Source organism: Numida meleagris, chromosome 1 (genome assembly GCF_002078875.1).
Source record: "Numida meleagris isolate 19003 breed g44 Domestic line chromosome 1, NumMel1.0, whole genome shotgun sequence".
In the NCBI taxonomy this organism is placed as follows: Eukaryota; Metazoa; Chordata; class Aves; order Galliformes; family Numididae; genus Numida; species Numida meleagris.
In genome coordinates this window covers 88,410,660-88,431,483 of record NC_034409.1, presented here as the reverse complement: position 1 = coordinate 88,431,483, position 20,824 = coordinate 88,410,660, and the positions used below count along the sequence as shown (strand labels likewise).

General features: G+C 36.9%; 1 long non-coding RNA gene across 5 annotated transcripts in view; it reads left to right on the top strand.

Annotated features, from left to right (window-relative positions):
• LOC110401030 overlaps positions 1-16,418 on the top strand; it is a 51,900-nt gene extending 35,482 nt beyond the window's left edge. For 2 of the 5 annotated variants that reach the window (XR_002440206.1, XR_002440220.1), the window contains 2 exons: positions 729-4,259; positions 6,378-7,473. This is a non-coding gene — a long non-coding RNA (uncharacterized LOC110401030). Of the gene's footprint in view, positions 1-728; positions 4,260-6,377; positions 7,474-15,404 lie in introns of those variants that run through there. The other 3 variants (XR_002440209.1, XR_002440219.1, XR_002440217.1) reach the window with 3 other exon arrangements.

Here is a 20,824-nt window from a genome sequence, read left to right as displayed (position 1 = left end):
TTTCACTTATCAAAATCTAATTAGCATAACACAGGTGCTTTTTTTTTTTTTTTTTTTTTTTTGATGGAGTACATTCTCATGGACAGGCAGAAACTTACACTGGCTATGTTTGTATGCAAGGTCTGTCTTTTTATTCCTTATTTAAGCTTGCTAACAAACTTCATCTTTATTATTAGTGATGGGAAAAGTCTGCAGATAGGTTTGCTTTTGCTTTCATTTTCTATAAAAAGAATCAAGGAGTTGGGAGTGTGCAAGTTCTTAGTGAATTCATTTTTATCAAATTAAAGAGATGCAACAGAAGTTTGTACAAAACCATCTTATTAACAGCTCTGTACAAGAATTTGAAGGCAAACTGTTTTTGTGTTCTATTTTTTTTTTAAAAACTGTCTCAATAGTTGGTAAGCATTTACTTACAATTATTTTTTTCCTCCAGATGATGGCATAAGTAATTGATTTGATAAAAGGCTGAAACATATGAAATCAGTAAACAACCATCAAGATGAATTTGACACACTTCCAAACTCACAAACACCTAGCAAAAGTAATTTCTGTCAATTAGATCTGTGAAATTTTATGTTTGACCAATGACTGGTAGCCCATCTAAGTGTGCTGAGCTGTCCCAAAGCACATCAGAAATATACCTCAAATTTAGCCTGTATTTCGGATGCAATAATTTGAGTAAATACAAAGATAAGATGTCTGATTGATCAATCTCTCACTGATCTCAGGTTTTGTTCAGTACCAAAGGAATTGAGACATTTCCCATGGTGCAGAATATCTTCAGTTCCCTCTCTTCAAACTCCGAGGATCTTCAGATCTGCATCCCCTCCTTCCTGTAAAATATTCCCAGAAGAATGTTATTCAGAGAAGGATCTCCCAGGTCATCCATCAATGCTGTCAGACCTCAAAATCTACTAGAGTATGATGTGAACCCAGTTGAGTGTCCTCAACGATATTTTTATCCAAGCATTATTCACTTACTGTTAACTCCTAGCTCCAGTTAATATTAATTCTGACACTATAAAACAGTGCCAGTAAAAGAGATGCAGAGGTGCTCATCCAAATTCTTCCTTTGCTTCAAGATTAGTAGATTCTATATAAAATATTTTAGTCTGTGCTGGCTTCTTGTTTTTTTTTGTTTTATTTTTCACTCCAGACATTAATCTGTACATTTTTGTTCAATTTGTTTTCATATCATTTGGATATAGAAGATGTATTTTGCTTGGCATGAAACAACAGTTTTATTTTTCATCTGACAACCATTCTTTGATGATTATTTGAAAATAGGTGAGGTTAAGAAGAATATTCTTAATATTGCAGTGAATACATAGCATAATATTCTGCAGAAAAGTGACTATGGCTGAAACTTTGAGGAAGAAATACTCAGTTGTCATTTTAATTTCTTCTTACTATATCAAAGTTATTAGTTTCACATCGCTGTTATTTAATACTAAATTGGGAATGTCATTTTTTTTTTGTTCTTTGTAAAAATTCACACTGGCAGAAAAATCCACATATGAAATACCTTATTTCATAAAGTTTAATGGTAATGTGAAAATAGCAAATCTGACATCAGCTGTTTATTTGGTAACATCTGAAATAGATCTCATTTTGATTTTTTGCATCATAGCAATAACAGTTCCAAGTGATTTCAGCACAAGTAGTTTGGGACTTTTTGCATTTGATCACAGCAAGGAACTGAATTCTTCCAGATCTGTTCTGATAAATTCCTTTGCTCCATGAGCATCATTCATGGCTATAAGGTGTGCTTGAATCATCTGCATAGATAACTTGCAGAGCTAGGCTCGGGACTTTGCCACGGGCCAGAACTATGAGCTATCAAAGATCATTCCCTATTTATTTTTATATATTTTCTTCTCTTTTTCTATATCTTCTGCACATGAGGGCTCCAAGGACATATAAGGTGACTTATCACCTTGCAAGTACGAAGGATCAGGAATCCTGTTCAGTGTTGCATACTATGCCTGCTGACAAAGTCTATAAAGCTTCTACACTCTACGAAGACTTCTAGACTCAACAAGGGGCTACAGAATGGTGCTGGGGCTGCTTCCTCTGGGGATCCAGTCAGTCTCATGACATAATAAATTAAAAAAGCACAGTACTAGACATATGTTTCTTAACCAGATTAGCTTAACAGTGGAGGTTATTATTTTATAAGCTTGGAAAGTTAAAAAAAAAAAAATGTTGCCTGTACTTTTGTCCACTTTATGTTGGCAGTTAACCCAGCTGTGTCCACAGTATGTCACTGATGCAGATGAGATTAGATTTTGTATTTTGTTTGAGGGGATCTGACAGGGTGAAGGTAAGCAAGATGCTGCCTATTGGGTCAGTGTGGAGCCTCTGGAGCACCAGGCCTTCTGGCATCCCCTCAACTCAAACCCCTCCCTTCCTTAGGCGGTGCCAGAATGCCACTATCTTGCGGTTGCTTTCCAAACTTTTTACCACATGCAAAAATTACAGTAACGAAGGAGACTGAAAGGATACTAATTTTTCAGCTAGCTTCTTTTCCCTGTTCCTTTTTTCCTTACAGGAAACTACATTAGAGTCCCAAAGTAACGGAACATTAAAAAACCATCTGGAGAGCTAAAGCAATTTTAATATAAAGAGTTACAGTAGCACTGATGCATGACCACAAAGACAGATATGATCCATTGTAAGTCTGGCAGCGAACTTGCAGTAGTGCTCAGGAACATAGAATTTTGGTATTTTAAAAGAAATCCCTAGATAGCTAAATAAATACAGGCTGAAAATGAGAGAAACTAAACTTTAGCTGCATAGAGTAAGTCTGTATTTAGCAAGTACTTGTTTTCTGTTAGGATTATGCACAAATACACCTGCATGTGCTAAATAAATGGAATGAATGTGATGGTCATGATGTATGTATAGATACGTGTACACACATTAAAACATAAATTGACTTAATATTATATATGTTTTTTTTCTAAACCATAAACAGTTCCTAGTTGTTATTTTAATTTTAATAATTAATTCCATTGCAAATTTTTGGCTTTTTATACCTTAAAAATTCTCCTGTAAGATTTAAAATGTGATATAAAGATACAAAACATTACCGCTCACGGAAACATGCTGGATTCATATAGACATTTTCATTTCAGTTTCTTCACAGAAGAGCAGTAGTCTGTTTAAAGGGAGTTAGAAATTTTCACTCCTTTTCATGCCCAATTATTTTCCAGACTATTCAGTGTTGGACACATGGCAGTGTGTGTTGTGCACCTGGCTGCTCTCATTCTCTGGTCCTTGTGCAAAGGGAACTTTGGAAGAGAGATGGACTCTGGCCCCATTCCTCTGTTCAGCCAAGCCATGAACCTGGGAGACCAGACTGCACACAACTGCTGTGACTGTGTTATGCTGCAAATGCAACCAACCCCAAATGTTCACGTGACCATTGTATCTGCCACGGCGCTGCTCTTCTGGCTTTATTCCACAAGATTACTGTGATGAGTGTTACAACAAGCAGATTTAAAATCAATGAGAAGACCTCCCGTGGAGCTCTTGAGTCCCCATTCCTTGGGCTAATAAGACAGTAGTTCAACATCCTTCAGAATCAAGACCTATGTCAGGACGATTCCTGCCAAAGTCAATGGAGTTGACTTAGCAGAATTTTCAGCTCTGCAGTCTCCAGCATGACACCCATACAACACATCTTTTCATTACCTTGTCAACAGCTGGCACAAAATGTTATGAGAGAATCTCAGCTTCCCCCAATCCTTGTATACAAGCGCTCCTCAGCATCTCTATAAAAAGTCTCACAACACACTGTAGAAGTTACAGTTTTTTTTTATATTATACCTTAGTATTTTTACTCATATGTTTTCACTTTTATGAAACAGTTATTTAGGCTGTACATAGACACATATATTTATTTGGATTTGACATCTTTTAGCAATACACCATGCTATTGCCATTGTGAAATGAACTGAATAGTTCACCCAGAATTCATAAATCATTGGAAGTGGCAAAATGTTCTTCCTTAGCTATGTAGCAGATTTTTATTTTGGCTAGCTTATTTGATTTAATGTGGCATAGTATTACTCATTCCTAGCTGCTATTCCAATCAGTAAGAAACAACAAGAACCCTTTGGGACATTTGGGAGATAGGAAAGTTATAAAGCTATTCATTGTAGGTATGTGACTGCAGTGTAGTTTTGCCTTCTAGTCAGTCTGCTGATTATTGGGCACGAAGAGTAGAACCCTTGATGGAAGAAAAGGGAATGAAAGTAAGTGGATTTGTTCAGTTATCTACCATACAGTGAGATGGGAGAGTACTGCCATATTCACTATGAGGTTAATTATTAATGAGCAGTTCAAGTGTCTTTCATCTTTCCTGCAAACAAGATAGATCTGCTTTCTAATGTTAAACTAATCCAATTTATAATTTTGGTAATGTTTTCTACTCTAGGTTTGTGTTTGTTAAACAGGCTTTTAAGTTGTCTTAAATTTTTAATTTTCTTTCTGAGCTACCCAGGATACAAAAAGAAACTTTTACAAAAAGATGACACAACAATATTTGTCAAAGCACTGTATCAACAGTCTTATATGTTACGACAGGTGACAGGACAAGGGGAAATGGCCTCTAGCTGCACCACGGGAGTTTTATGTTGGATATCAGGAAAAACTTCTTTACAGAAAGAGTTGTTAAGCACTGGAATAGGCTCCCCAGGGAGGTGGTTGAGTCACCATCCCTGAATGTGTTTAAAAACCGTTTGGATGTGGTGCTCATGGACATGATTAGTGGTGGGTTGTTAGGGTAGTATGGTTAGGTTGCGGTTGGACTTGATGATCTTGAAGGTCTTTTCCAACCTGAGCAGTTCTATGATTCTATGACATAACCTTTCTCAAACAGAAATTTTCTTAGAAAATTATGCTAAAATTTGTTGCTAAAAGAAATTTTTGTTTACTTCCTTTATCCACGGACGGATTCAAGCAGTTGGTATTGAAGTATTTCTTACTTTATATCTGTTCTTTGTTTACTTACCCAATAGGAAAGCAAATAAACAAAACAAACTAACAACAAAACCCAGAAATCAGTATCTCTATTGCTGCCTTTTTTTTTTTTTTAAGGAAAAATCTTTTTGAAAATGAACAAACTGAAGTGTTCTGTAACAAGCACTTGGAAATTCTTACAATTTATGTTTTCTATTTTTCATATAGTCATAGAATGGCCTGGGTTGAAAAGGATCATAATGATCAACTAGTTTCAACCCCTCTGCTGCGGGCAGGGTTGCCAACCACTAGACCAGCCACATCCAAGCTGGCTTTGAATGCCTCCAGGGACAGGGCATCCACAACCTCCTTCGGCAACCTGTTCCAGCACGTCACCACCCTGTGTGAAAAACATCCTCCTAATATCTAACCTAAACTTCCACTGTCGTAGTTTAAAACCATTCCCCCTTGTCCTACCACTATCCACCCATGTAAACAGTCTTTCCCCTTCCTGTTTATATGATCCCTTCAAGTACTGGAAGGCCACAGTAAGGCCTCCCCAGAGCCTTCTCTTCTCCAAGCTAAACAAGCCCAGTTCCCTCAACCTTTCTTCATAGGAGAGGTGCTCCAGCCCTCTGATCATCTTGGTGGCCCTCCTCTGCATCCACTCCAAGAGCTAGATTTTTGTTTGTTTGTTTAAGCTTTGTTTGTTTTCTTTTTCCTTACATTTAACAGTTAAAATGGACGTCTGAGTTTGCCTAATGTATTTCAGAGCCAAGAGCAGTTACATTAACAAGTTGTTAGGTGGAAGGCAAACTAGTGCAGTGGCTTACTAATACAGCAAGATTTTTGGGGAGTGATGTTTTCTGTGATTACCAGAATGCTTCTAGGAACTTTACTTCCTGCTTTCCAGTAGGATACCTGCTGAAATGTTTAGAAATATTGCATAGACATTCACGTGAATTCAGTGCCTATCAGATTTTGAGCTCTGCAGATTGTAGTTTAGAAGAGTACTGCCCAGACGATTTTCTCTGTGCATCTCCACTGACATAGTTTATTCATGATCAGGAAGACATGTGCCTTGGCTGGAAAGTCAGTTCATCACTGAAATGTTTCTTCTTTGCTGGAGTTACCTATTACTGTGCCAGCTACAGTCATGTTGACTTGGGAAGACACCCAAATATATGTATATCGTTTCTGTGTGACTGGAACAAGAGCATCTATTTTACTTCATATATGTCCTTGAGCATGCATTACATGTTAGCAACAATCAGATATCAGTAATATATTCAGATCTTTAACCAAGGAGTTGTATTTGTTGTATATTGTACTGCTGGGAAACATCCCAGCCTGTGTAAAATATTCCTTTGGAAAAAGTTGCAATAAAAATATTGCTTCCTCTTTTGTTTCAGCAGGAATCCAGAGACAGAAGTCATCAAAATGGAGGCAAGAGAGCAGGACCTTCTGAGCTGGATTCTTTGAGGCAGGTTGAATAAGTGCTCAGGAGTGGACTAGAAAGAAAGCAAAGGGAATGTATCCCTTTATAAACTTTTTCAAATGGCTTCACAGTGAGGGTAAGAAAAGAATTTGTTTGTCCATTGCCATTTTTCAGTTTAAAGCACTAAACTATGCAAAAATCAAGGCATAAAACTCAGAGATAAGGCTGCAATTATGTCTTTTGTCCACTTTTGTCTTTTGTGCAGAGTACAGTATGTGAAATCACTTGCTGTTTGGAGACTTTTGGATCCTCACTTGTTATGTTGAGCTACAAAATAAATTTTTAACGTGGCCTCTGAATTTTTCAAGCCTTAGTTTGTATGAAGTTGCTAACAAAATGCAGAATTATTACTTTTATCATTCCAGTTTTTATAAATAAAAATAAATGTGTGTAGGGAGGAGAAACAAAAAATGTGAAGATGTGCAAAATTATTGGTAGATTTTAGAGTGCATTTCTAGTCAATTGCTCTAAATCAGTGAGGCTGAGTGGAATGGCCTGTTTCTGAGAAAGGCAGTCTTGATTTCAGGCTTATTTGTCCCCAGATCAGAAGAGAACTTTCAGATTATCACCATGAGAAATAGCTAGTAGTTTTGCTGCCAAGGATTATTGCAGAGCCATAGCCAGAGAGCCTGGATAAGAATAAGTCCAAGTCTATCAGATTTGGCTCTGAAGGGAAGGACAATCTGTAGAACACAGCTTAGAAAGGATCTGGCTAGGAAGATGACTGCCTGAAGATGTGCCCTCTAGGAACTCACAGATCATGGGAGTGTGGAAGAATGATAAGAGGGAACATGACTAAGGTTTAAAATGTGTTAAACAATTTAAATAAATGAGATCTAGACCTTCTTCTTCCCTGAAGAAAAGAATCCAAAGTAGAATGGCTGTGAGGTATGGGAGAGTTTTTACCAAAGTTTTAAATATTTGGAAGTGTCTAGAAAAGGAAAATAAAAAGTATAATAAAAATAACTGTAATTCCAAATTCAATAAAGCATATATTGAAAACTGGCAAACAGCAACACCTTATCACTTTGTACTGTGAAATTAACACACAGATTTTGTAGACAGCTAATATCACATCAGCAAGGTGTCACTTTAGACACCTCAAACCTTTGATCAGTTTTAAATGTGGTGGGAAAATAGACCTGCTGAGGAGAAGGAAGCTGCAGGAAAAATTTTTGAAGAAAGCGAGATGTATCCTAAGCTTTTATAAGTATTTTCAAGGGCAGAAGGAGAGTACTTCAAAACTCAGGCTGCAAAAAGAGAGTAAAATTAGGGGCAGCAAGATTCAAATATTACTCAAGGTTAGTCAAGATTAGCTGTATGATGAATGTTCCAGAGAATGCTGCATAAATCAAGATAACTAAGATAAATGAAAGTCTAATTTAAGGAGTTTGCTGTCTCTGGATCAGAACTGGAAGGAACCGAATGCCTGACTGCCGGTTTATGAGGTACAAGAGCAATACCAGGATCAGGGGCAGATCTGTACAGAACCAAGATTTTGGTTCAGGATACTATGAGCAAAGTGCTACCCTTCTCTAAAGAGCATAGAAAATAATCAGCTGGGAACTGAATTTGGACAGTCTATGGGAACTGTTGAGTCATGGCCTGAACCACTGATTGAGCACCTGGAGGAAAGACCCAGTCAGCCCTGGGAGCACAGGTGAAGACAATTCACCTGTGTGACCAGAAGGAGCCTGGCTCCACCCCTCTTAGGCCTCATTTAAGGGCTGACTGCCGCTGAGGAAGGATCTCTTTCTAGAGATGCCTCCTTGGGGGAGCTTTTCCCTGTGAACCTTAAATCTTCTGATATGGGTGAGTGATCTACTTCCTTTGTAGCACCTTTCTATTGTGCCAGTCCTTCCACCTCTTTTGTAATGCCTTTTCCATTGTGTTGATCTTTCCGATCACTACAGACAGCACTGCAAATTTTTGAAGACTATCTCCTCCTGCAGGGAGAAGCTTTGGGCTTTTCGGACTGGTATCTCTCTCCTCTATCTGTTTACTGCAACCCTAATTGTAACTGTACTTTAATTTCTATACTTCCCTCTTATGGCACACTCATTCCTCTTTTTATCTTTTCTTCCTTTCCTCTCCTAATTACCTGATTGAATATCCAGAAGATATGATCAGAGAGGTCTAGACTCCTCTAACTATATACTATGCAAAAATTGAGGAGTTCTGTTTAAAGAAAGCTAAAAAAAAATTGCTGCAAAAAAAAAACAACACATTTTTAAAGTATTGTGGGAGAGTCTCATGAGAACAGGGAGGGGAAAAAATCCTGTATTCTGTGGGTAAAGTCTCAGTGAGGAAAATCTGTAATGCACTGACTTTGTCCAACAAATCCAAAGTTCTGCTAGAGCAGTGGAAAGTCCTAAGAAAAATGGGAATATTGACAGCATTTGACAAATCACTTGGGTAAAGATCTTCAGACCAAGGACACTAGGTGCATGAAACTTGAGGAAGAATTTGAACTGTGGTCCAGGTGCAGCAGGGGTAATAAACTCTGTGTGCCTTAAAAATGATTAATTGGTCTGCTTAAGATCTGGGGTTCCTGAATATGGTCTGCAAATTGTGATTAGATGACAGTTGCTGGAAGAAGGTGGCAGCTGAGTGCCTCCTGAGCTTCTCTTGAGTGGGGTAAGACTGATTTGGGATTATAGTCAATGCAATCAGACCAGGCAAAATTAGTCCCCATTGTCTACCTAGATTTTCTAAATTGGTATTTTACTCTTTTTTTCTACATTCTCCACTGCTTTTCCCCTTCCTTGTCCTACGAAGTTCTATTTGTTTAAAATCCCTGACAGTGAGTAGGGGAGGTATCTCTCATTGAGCCCTTCGTACTGTAATTTAGTTTCTCCAATTTCTTGTTGCGTGCTTCACTCAACATCACCTTTTTTTTTCCCATACCTTTTATGTAGGAATCAATTGAAACTGAACTCATTCCTTTTCACTACACAGAAATGCCCAGCAATAAGATGTTATGTTAACTTAAGGGAGTTACGGCCTGAGTATGGACACCCAGTTACGTTCAAGCCATTGTTCCTTGCCGATTACTCACAAACCTGTGTAGTAAAACATTCCATTGCACTTACTAATTTGTACGTAAGTAATGGCGAAGTGAGTGTTGCCTTCTTCAAGATGAATATGAAGGGGAAAAAACATTGAGTAACTATTGTCATTACAATGATATTGCCTTGAATAACAAACAGAAGCACCAGAATTCACCAAATTGATAGTACACCAGGCAACGTAATTTCCCTGAGGCTGCTTGCTTTTTCCATAGAAGCCTTAGGAAAATGAGAATTCTCAGAGCAGAAATTCCGAACGCACCTGTTTCCTCCAGGACATTTTCCCTTTCTATCCTTCACCTCATCCAGAGTCACGTGTCTCCTTCTCTAACGAACTTTAATTACAAAATCAGGAAATATTCTGACATCAGAACAGCATGATTAGGCATATGAATAATTTAGTTTCATTAAAACATTAATCAGAAATAAAGCTTGTTTGCAGGATTTTTTTAGTCTATTGCCGTGATATACCACTTCTTCAGCTTAAGAATTACTTTTCCTATGCGTTCCTTCCATGCAGTGTTTCTCCCTCCTTCAGCTTCCAGGCAGTCATTCCTGTTTCTCCTCCTATCGAAGAGTCTGTGGGACTGCAAGCTGAGCTAGACTGCAAAAATGATTCTCATTAAAGATGAGTAAAAAGAAGATGAACAGAGTTTTTAAATTTCTCTTTGACATCTGGATTTTTACTGGGGTACAACTTGCAGCGTGAACAATGGAAAGTTCCAGCTTTACGGAGAAGTTCAGTCTCACGAAAAAGTGAGAACAGGAATAAAGAAAAGAGAGAATTTTACAGGCTGATCTTCAAGAAAATGTATTGTGGTAGTGTGTTATTAAACATCAGTCCCATTTAATGCACTCTAAAAGAAACCATTTGAAAACAACAGCCCAAGATATTTTTATCCAATAACAGCTGAAGAGAGAATTCAGTAGGATGAACAATGAAAGTTGTCTCAGGCATAGAAGGACTTTGCCCATTTAGTTTACAGGCAAGTTATTTCAGACTATAAAATAATTGAAGTCTTCTTTTCCCTAATCCTCAAGGTTATGTCACTGGGCAGTTTATCATTTATGAAAAGCTAATAACTGCCTTTCCAGGATCTGAACCTGTGACACTGAGTAAGTCAGTTGATTGCTGTGACTTGGTACAGCAATTGCTATGTGCCTACTAGTTAGCAATTTGGGATTGATTTTTTTACTTTGAGCTTGAAACAGAGGAGACAAGGGGACTTGTATGTAATGTAATACATATATTACACTCACACACCTATCCCTACCTCACATCCATGTCAGATTATTCAGTGGTTAATGCATTACAGTTGAGCTGTTCGTGTTTATTAGCAATGGAATATTGCAGATTACATTACAAAAATCCTGTACCATTTAGAAATTATTCTTTCATCCTGTTACTTTAGCTAAAAATATGCACAGATGTGTAAACACACTTTATTACATAAAAGAGATACAGAATATAAACAGAATATTTATCAAATTTCAGATTATCATTAAAAAGTGTAAAAATCTGATTCTGCTAGCCCACTGGCATATCATCCACATTCATGTGTTCTGCCTCAAGCGGTGTAGTGAAAGACCACATTAATGGGAGGAAACAGGTGAAAAAACAGTATGGATTATACAAGTAGGAGAGTCAGTAGATGTTGCTAAGATGAGGAAGCCTCTCTGACACTGCAGAGAGCCTTCCACAAAAATTATATTTAAAAATTAATAATCAAACAGTGACAAAGTGATGTTGGAGTTGCCCTCTCAGAAGGGAGGCAGTGTCTCAAATACATCATAATCTCTGCTAGAATCAGGAAAATTACAATAGTTTTCTTATGTGAACTCACATTTTAAGGTAGAGGATTAGGCAACAATTGCACAGAATATTTAAAACTGAACAATCCTGCTAAATGTATTTTGTATAAGCTATGAATATCAATTGCCTGCACATGGTAGTCATGTTCCTCTTTCCGAAACCTCTGCTAACAGTGTCACCCTGAAGAGAAAATAGCTGTGAAGCATGCAAAAGATAAGCGGAGTTGCCAGGTCCCCTTAGATGGACATTTACAAAGATCTGAATTCTAGTGACTTTTAGGTTTAAAAACTTACTTTGGAGAATAGTGTGGTTTTAACTGAAGGCTAACAACGTCTGTACTTTTGCTGCTTCTTAGGAAAGGGACCTGCTTGGTCACTAGATTAGCTCCCACCAGCTATTGTAATTGCAAAGCAGAAGCAACTATTGGGATGACAGAATACAGATACTGCATTTCCTCAGAAAGTGTAGAGAAATTAAATTTTTTGCATCTAAGCTGTAGTGGCTTCTGTTAAAACTAGTTTTCTTTTACACAGGTGGAAGTGACTGCATAAATGTTACGAGATTACAAAGTGATAGTCTTGATGAAGGCTATGAGTTCTGTGAAAAGGTGTAAAACTTCTCTATGGTATGGTAGCAGAGAATGAAAGAAATGAAAGCTAAATACTTTTCCTCACTCTTTCAGACTATATGAAGGATTCTAACTCATAAGGTGGACATTAGTGGTCTACACAGATCGGCTTTGTAACCTTTTCCTACTGTACTAGATGCATTCTCTTCAATCTGATGTCATCTGTAAAATGAAAGAGAAGCAAGAGCAAAGAAGTTGAATACTATAATTATTAATCAGTTACATTTTGTAGGTGTTCTTCTAGGACAGGAACTTGCAGTGAATGGAGTAGGGTGGGATAGTATTATTCCAGACAAGAGTATGCTTTCTATAAACAGCAGCAAATATAACAGGTTGAAGTATTCATCTTGGAATGTTTATAATGATGCTCAGCACTCACATGGATACTGATTCGTGAAAAAGACCCTAGCAGTTGATTCAGTTGAAAATGCAAAGGAGAGGCGACTATCCTACAGGGTAATAAAACCTTGTAATTTCTGGTGAGAACATTAGTACATCATGGCCCAATATGCATTCTTATTGAGACTTGTCTTCCATCTGTAGTCCACACAGGCATTTACGATGTGAGATCAAAAGAAATGATGCATGCTTCTGTCATGCCCCAGGCCAGAATTTAACTGAGATTTAGGTGAGAAAATTTTGTTGCTTCTTAACCAGAAAACTACTGCTCTCTGAGGCTGTTTGCCAGGTGCCATCAGATCTAGATCAAGTTCAGAAGAATTTATAGCAGATTTTATCAGTTACAAGTGCTGTGTTGGTAAGCAGTTAAGAGAAATCAGATGTGTAAAATGAGATTATTATTTTCTTTAATAGTGGAAATAATGGCAAGAAAAATGTTCTGAAAACATATAATTCACTAAAAATGTCAGATTTCCAGTTTCATTTTTTTTATACGTAGGTTGACATCTGTGCAGGAATGTCTACAAAGAATGAAAAGGAAGTAATTTTACTACCTCTATCTGAAAAATATAGGTCCCTACTGAAAGTGCTTTATAGGTTATGGTGTACTAAGGCTATATCTCAGTCTGGTGAAACACAGCTCTGTCAAAAGATCTTATGTTTACTTGGGCAAGGAATTGAGAGTATTTCATACGCATCGCAGCCAGGGTAAATTCTTCATTAGAAGAAAGACCATAATTTTATCAAGTATGCTTACTGTCAGAATTTACCATCAAAATATAATGAGCATCATATTCAAATTCTAATGAACAAAATAAATCTGAAATATGTATTTCAGATCTGAGTCTATGATTATTAGAATGGGAGTAATAGGTGAAATAAATGTTGCATTAATAGAGTTTTCCTTTTTTTTTTTTTTTCCCTCATTTGATCTCTAAAAGCCTTTATCAAAATAGCAACTAGAACATCATAGCTTAATCTTGCAGTTCAGGAAGTGCTTAGTAGCTGACAGTGAAAACAATGCAATCTTCTTTACCACCATCCCACAAAATAGGTTTATGTATTAAACAGAGGAATTCAAAACTGAAGTTCACGGTTTTATTTCACTTTAAAATGTTAGATAAAGGGAATCTGGGACAGAATTTACAAATACAGAAGCAAGTGGTATCGACAGCAGTTTATTCATGTCCCACTTGAGTCAGCTCTGTGCTCTTTTTCAGTAAAATACAACGAGACACCTGCAGGACTTTTAGCTTCATTTCTCTGCTACTGTGAGAGTACAGCTTGCTGTTAGAGCAGGAACTGTCAGTCAGAAAGTCTGGATTCAGCTCCTGGGTCTGGAACAGTTTTGGAATGCAGCCTTGGAGGACTTATTATAATTACAGAGGAAGAGGCAATCTGGAGATAACATTTTATTTTCTATCCTGCAGAAGTAATGCAAGAATTAATTAAAGTTTGCATAACAGTGGGAGATCCTGAGGCTGAATATCCTATAGAACTGCTAATGATTTATCACGTCTCTTCTTGACCATATGCACACAGTTATATGTTTTCCCCAAAAATATTAATCTTGCCAGAATAAAAATCTTGAGCTTTTTATTATCTCTTCATCTCATGGCTTTCTGTGAAGAACAAAACTAGTTTGTAATTGATATAGATTTCCAGCAATCTCCTTTTTATCCTTCTTCATGTATTAAGTAATACATGCAAATTTATCCACTATGTTTAGGAAAAATTATTTGCTCAGTATTCTTCCAATTTCTATTGTCAGATTTTGTCTTAATCTGGAATTAACTGGACAGTGAATTTAGGCATGCATTTGATCTCTTATACTGCTCATACTGAAGCATTTCCAGTATGCCAGAAGGTATGGCCACCGATATTGTTTGCAGGCTATCCTATTCATGTGTTCATTGGGTGAAATAAAGATTATTTTTAAGTGCTTTTTACTTGACAGTGGCAGCAGACCATAACATAAAGGGACTGATGCAGTGGTGGGAGAACAGTGTGTCATTTTTGAGCAATAGACAAGTTGAAAATTTTGCATCTAATAAATGACTCCAGTTTGGTGTAGTTACTGTTACACAACTGAGATCTCGATTCCACAGATTACTACCAGGATGACCTGGAAAACTGAAAAATGTCTGTAAAAATTATGGGTACTATTGTTTAAGATACTGAATTTGTCTTTACACTGAATTCTGTCTGAGCTTATTGCAAGTACAGCATGATTTCTGTCTTCCAAAGATTGTCTTCTGAAAAAATTATGTAGGTAACCATGTGTGTTACCTCTTATCTTTAGTATCTTTACGTATCTTTTAGTACTCTCCTCTCTCCTTCAAAAAGACAACTCATCATTTGAGATATTGTGAATGTCTGATGTCTTTCTCTGTTCTGGTATTTCTGAAGCCTACTGTGGTCAAAGGAAAGAAGCTATCTCAGCGAGTAATACAGGAAACCAGATCACAGTCTTTCCATACAGGTCAAATATGGAGAGAATGCACTTTCAACCTCACTTTTCTTTCTACAGAATATATTTTGCATGTAAATCTAATCTCTAGAAGATAATATGGCTTTTAGTTACACTTTGTTTCCATAATTTAAAAGCATCTCTAGAACCCCAGGAAATTTGGCTAAATCTTAAAAGACAAACCCAATAATAATAGTAATAAAAACGGAGCTTAGCAGTTTCATTTATCAGCACTGGGATCTGTGGGTAAAAATTGTATTATTGTATTATGTAATTGTGTGAATAATGAAGACTAAGGTTCAGAGATCCATGACTGCTAGACAAAAAATTCAAAACTGAAGTTCAAAAGCACTTCCATGTTGAATGCAGGTCACAAATGGCCCCTTTGATATGCAGTTGTTTCAATGAGCAACAACCACCCCCAACTTCATTCACAAACTTCTGTTCTCTGACTGTCTGCTCAATGTCATCTTTCTTCTCAGATTTAGGGTGTATTGAACAATTACAAGGTCTTGTTATCTATCTAGAGATATCAATTATTTTGTTTTCATTCTTGATTCCAGTGTATCATGGACAACTTTGGAGAAAAGATCAACGCCCAATTCACAACCTCAGGAATTTCATTATGTGTATGGTAATGCTAAATAATCTGATCCTGAGTGAAGAATGGTAAAGCATGTGGCACCTCAAATGAGTAATTTTTTTTGCAATGAATAATGAATAGTTACTAGTTTTTGTTTGGATCTGAGGAGCCAAAGCTTCTACTTATGTATCTCTGACAGTGAGAGACTGAGCCCGGATCTCCCACTTGATGTTTAAGAGTGTAACAAATCTTCATGGTCTTCTCTTCTAAAAGAAAATAATAACTTGAGGCATGTGTGGATAAAAGGATATTGAATCATTGCTAAGTGAATTTCTTTCTCTCAAAACTCCTTTGATTGAAAACTTCTCTGTTCCACTGATAAACAATAATTTTTCACAAAAAGTACTTTTATTTCCTTCCTCTGCTCTGAAAAATTGAAAGCCCATAAATGTTCAGTTGACACAAGACGTTCATTTCAGAAAGACTGCAGAATTATATTGTGAACACTTCTCCTCCCATCAAAGCTCTCTGGGTAGCAACACCTTCCTACTGTTCACTGCTGCTTCCTGTCACTGGGAAGGTGTCTCGTACGTGTATGGGGAGCGGTGTCATCTGAAGCTCTGCTCACAGTAAACACCGTGCCTGCATTTCTGAATCAAAACACGGCCATTTCTGATTTCTCACTGAATTTTGCAACAGAGACTATGGGTTTATACTTTCCTCTGTGGTAGATAGAAAAGCACGTTGTTTTCTTGAAATTTTGTCACATGAAAAACAATTTAACAGTTCTTATTCCATAAATTGCTTCTGTTTTATTTTTATAAATAAAGAAGAAAGCAAGGTAGAAAGCAAGGTTGGTGGTTCTTCTGATGGATTTTGAACTTGCTGTCAAGTTGAAACTTAAAGTGAAGCGATCTTCATTCAATTGTTTATTTCTTGCCGTATTTCAAAAATAAAGACAACATGTTTTTGTCATTAAAGCTGGGTACCGTTAGATATTTGAAGAGTCCTAGTTTACTGACTCAGTATGTACTCCAAAAAAAACTCAACAAACACAAATGTCATAAAATACAGAGATTTGCAAAAGTCCTCAAGAACTTTCCAAAGTTCTGGGCACAGTAGCAGATTTATTTATTTATTTATTTATTGAATCTGTATGCTACAGCAGTTGAGTGTAAAACAACTTATTCTTGTATAGATTGATTAGAAACTGAGGGATGCTGGGAGGATTTTTGTACATCCATGTGGGAACTGGAAGGATCATTGTTAATATTTTATTCCAAAAGATGGAGTTCTTACTCCTATGCAATAAATATTTGAATCACAGTAAGCCACTGTCAACCATATGACTACATACAAGAAATTTGATTAGCATTTTGCTCTCAGTGGACAATTGTTGGTCCACACCAGGATTATTGTTACAGCTGTTTTATTGTTACACTTAGTTTTTACTAGCAATGACACAAATCATTCTGTGGAAGACTATGCCATAACAGGAATATTGTCTCATTTCAGATTTAGAAGGATGAGGAAATACTCTTCTAGTCCAAAGCAAATGAAGAGACATTAATTACAGAATGTGTCCTGCCACAACTCTTAGTGTTCTTATTAAGCTGTCTTCAATGTAAGGTTCTTGTAGCTGTAGCAAAGCCTCATTTGTATTTTATTTATCTCTGTCATATTTGGTGTAAGCATACAAACATCTAGAGTAAATTAATTTAAAATACCAGAGGAAAAGTAGGCAGCAAAATTTAAGATGCTTCTCTGCTAGTTTATTTAAAATGACCGACAGTGAGCCTTGTGATATCTAGTGACAGGCTTTTCAGATGTTGTATTACAAAAAAAATTATTTAATATTTTCAAGTGTGTGATACCTTGAAAGTCACTGTACAATCTGGAAAGTTATGAAATTGTATGTGTTTCTGCTGCAGAACTCAGAACTGAATTTTTGTTGATCATGTTCCATTTTATGCATCTGTAGAGCTGAAGAGCATCATATCTGGATATATCTGTGGTGGAGATAATCTGCTTCAAGAGGGAAACAGTGGCAGCAGCAGCCACTGGTGTTGTAGTAGAGTCACCCACGTCAAATAACACATTGTTAGCAAATGATATCGCTACCCAGCACTTGAAGTCAGAGAGAGTTGAAGGCTGAGTTTCTTTGTCTTGAGCACTTACAAAACATGGCTGTTTGAACTAAGGCCCATAAATTAAGGCATTTGATGATGTGACAACAGAAGCAAGGGTCTCGTTTCTGTCTTCCAGCAAGCTCTCCTTAGAACTGAAGTAAGCAGACCAGACATAAACACTATGGTTTCTTTCTCATTGTATTTTGTATTCAAAGGAAAGGTAGAGTAATTAGTACTTAACATCTATATCCTAGTATAAATTTAAAAAAAATGTAGATAAAGTCCAGGGTTGCTCCTGAAGTAATGTCTCCTATGTTATTATGTTGGCCCATGACGTCAGAGGCAAATGGTGGTATGGCAGCAGAGGCTGAACCTTCCCACCAGTATTCCAGTATGTTTTGTTGCTGTTTGACAGATGGCAGCAGAGGGGATGTCTAATACAGTGGTGTCTGACATGGAAGTGTGTTTGAAGCAAAGGTATCTCGTTGAATTCCTCCATGCAGAAAAAATGGCACGCACTGACATTCATCGATGCTTGATGAATGACAATGAGGCAGTGGGTGGTGTATTTCAGCAGTAGTGACAGTGATGTGAAAGATAAGCCACTTTCTGGATGACCATGAAGATGTTTATGATCATGGCATGCAGGCTGTTGTTCATTATGGGTGAAAATGCATAGCTAATGGTAGTATGTATGCTGAAAAAAAGTGCTGCATAGCTAATTGTAGTATGTATGCTGAAAAAAAGTGCTGCATAGCTGAGAATTTTCTCTACCAAATAGTGTTATTTTCCTCCTCGTTTCTTTTGTAGTTTCCATGAAAATAAATAGGAGACATTACTTTTGCAGCAACTACTTATATCTAAAGCAAAATACAGTTTTAAAAGAATCAGCTTCTGGATGTACACCTGTCTTATACAGATAAATGGAAAAATATTTTTACATAAAGTAGGGATGTGTTACTGCAGACTCCAAAGCTGCAGTATTGCCAGCCTTGTGGACTCAATAATTTAAGTAAGAGGAGTGTGATTTAGCAGAGACCTAGGAGATGAAACTGTATGTGCAGAAAGAGCTGTTCCTCATATGACCCCCCTTTTCTAGATTTGCCATTTCAAATAATAGCCAGTTACAATGTCCTGGAAAAGGGAATACTCAATACTTTAAAAATGGTACACTTTTGCCATTATAGGTTTTTTTTTTCTGAGGTCATACACTAAGTGGATAAATTCTGCATTTGGTTATGTGGCTCTGTGATTAACGATTCTCGTAAATCATAGGGTGAGAGAGAGAAATGCAGGTGATTATATGTATACAAATGCAGGTGACTGACAGCGGTAGTAATAAGGCCTAGATGCATATAGCCATGGCTTAAATATATATCATTTTTTAAAAGAATTTTTTTGCTTACTATAGACCAGCTATTATCATTCCAGCTATTGTATCGAAAGCTTCTGGTTAGAAATGGACTTTGGAAGTCCAAATGGTTGTCGGTGACCAGGCATGCTCATTTGCAACCTCCATATATAAGAGAGGCTTCAAGGGAGCAGAAGCACTTTTGCTAGGAGTGACCTAGTATTCTTCAAGTGTTCTGGAACTGAATTGATCTTTCTTTAAATAGATGCATGAAAAATAAAACCAGAATGATTTTGCCATTTCATTTATCTGACTGATTTACCTTTGGCTGGTGACTGTGGCAGTTTCTCAGAAAAAAATCCTCTGTACTCTACCTCACTGTTCTGGCTGGGAGATGGCAAAACTGATGTCTACAATCAAATTACCATCAGAAAATATCAGAATCCTTGCTAATGCCTAGAATGTTTTCTGAAATTCTAGATTTCTTCAGATTTGATTTAAAAAGACTGTCACATTACAGACAGATGAAGAAGTGCCAATGAATGAAGTTTTAGGCCTCTTTTCCAATCATATAAATTCAGGGCGGCAGGGATTCTTGTTACTTGTTTTGTGCATATGCCATTCACTAGGCTCTTATGGTAGGATAGCCATCTAAAAGATTCATGTAAGAGAACATGAAAAAAAATACCAACAGGAAATTAGAAAATAAATAATGTTCTTGCTAATCTAAGATGACAGTGTTTTACAAGAGAATCTGGCATCAAAATGAGGGAACAAGCACTGCTGGGAGCTCACTGTTTTTAGAACTCATAGATTACAGCCCAGAATAGCACACAAGAAACTTGTGAGTAATACCCATTGTATGCTTACTGACATCTGGAAGGCTGCCAACATCTTCATTTCAATAATTGCACGCTCTCGGTGATTGTGGTACTATACAAAAAATGGATCAAAAAACAGATCCTGGGAACAGTGAATGGTTTTTGTTTTTCCTTTTCTTTTTTTTTTTTTTTTTGGAGGGGAAGGGATGGGGTGAGGGAGGAGTAGGTATAAATGACTAAGTGTTATATCAAGAAAGATAACACAACTGAAAACTTAATTCCTGGAATGCTAGTGGGATCTGGACTACTATTAAAAAAATAACTGTAAATGTAAGCAATCTGGACTGCTTACTCATATTTAAATTTCCTTGCTTAAATTTCCTTATTCATTTTTGGTTTTCTTGAACAGCCAGAGAATAGGAATTTACTGGAAAACTCTGCCTTCAGTATATGGTAATGAATGTTGGTTTTGGTGTTGTTAAGTTTCTGTAAAAAACTTTTGCTTAGGTAAATTACTGATGTGCAAGGCAGCCCGTCTCCAGTTTATCACATCCTTTACTTTTCCCCTCACTGGGTATGTATTTGTATACTACAAAGCCAGTTACTCAGGGAAATCAATTTTTAAATACCCGTGTATGTCTGTTCTCAGAAGTAGGTTATGTTTGTTCATCCACTTAAGAAAGGAAAAAATTCTGCATTGTCTTTATTTTAAAACAGCTCAGCAAATGTCTGAATATTTGCTGCTGAGCCCTACATCTAGAAGAGCTGAAAAGAGATTCAGATACATTTAAATAATGCAATTTCATTCTGAGTATTCTAAGAACGTGATGAAAGGAGAGAGGTTAGATTTGTCAAACATATTATTCCTGGCAAATTAGTCATTCAAATTTAACAAGCATGCAACAGATGCTTTATTTTTCATGCCTCTGAACCAGTTCTTCAGCCACTTCCTCTAAAAAATGACATGTACTGGGGTGTCTTCATCCCTACTCTTCATGCAAGTTAGATCACTGGAAATGTTTTCCCATAGCTGCAGGCCATATCACCATTCCCTATCTCAGTTCAATTAAGATGTTACACTTTTCCTCCTCCCTGCTCT